Here is a 595-nt window from a genome sequence, read left to right as displayed (position 1 = left end):
AACAATAAATGCTGGAGAGGGTGTGGAGAAAAGGGAACCCTCTTACACTGTTGGTGGGAATGCAAACTAGTACAGCCTCTATGGAGAACAGTGTGGAGATTCCTTAAAAAATTGGAAATAGAACTGCCTTATGACCTAGCAATCCCACTGCTGGGCATGCACACCAAGGAAACCAGAATAGAAAGATACATGTGTACCCTAATGTTCATCGCAGCACTGTTTACAATAGCCAGGGCATGGAAGCAACCTAGATATCCATCAGCAGATGAATGGATAAGAAAGCTGAGGTACATATACACAATGAAATATTACCCAGCTATTAAAAAGAATACATTTGAATCAGTTCTAATGAGGTGGATGAAACTGGAACATATTATACAGAGTGAAGTAAGTCAGAAAGAAAAACACCAATACAGTATTTTAATGCATATATAAATATATATAGAATTTAGAAAGATGGTAATATGACCCTATATGTGAAACAGCAAAAGAGACACAGAATATAGAACAGACTTTAGGACTCTGTGGGAGATGGTGAGGGTGGGATGATTTCAGAGAATAGCATTGAAACATGTATATTATCATATGTGAAATA

Source organism: Bison bison, unplaced genomic scaffold (genome assembly GCF_000754665.1).
Source record: "Bison bison bison isolate TAMUID 2011002044 unplaced genomic scaffold, Bison_UMD1.0 scf7180017864490, whole genome shotgun sequence".
NCBI lineage: Eukaryota > Metazoa > Chordata > Mammalia > Artiodactyla > Bovidae > Bison > Bison bison.
The sequence above is the reverse complement of the archived record's forward strand: the minus strand, read 5'-3'. Positions refer to the sequence as shown.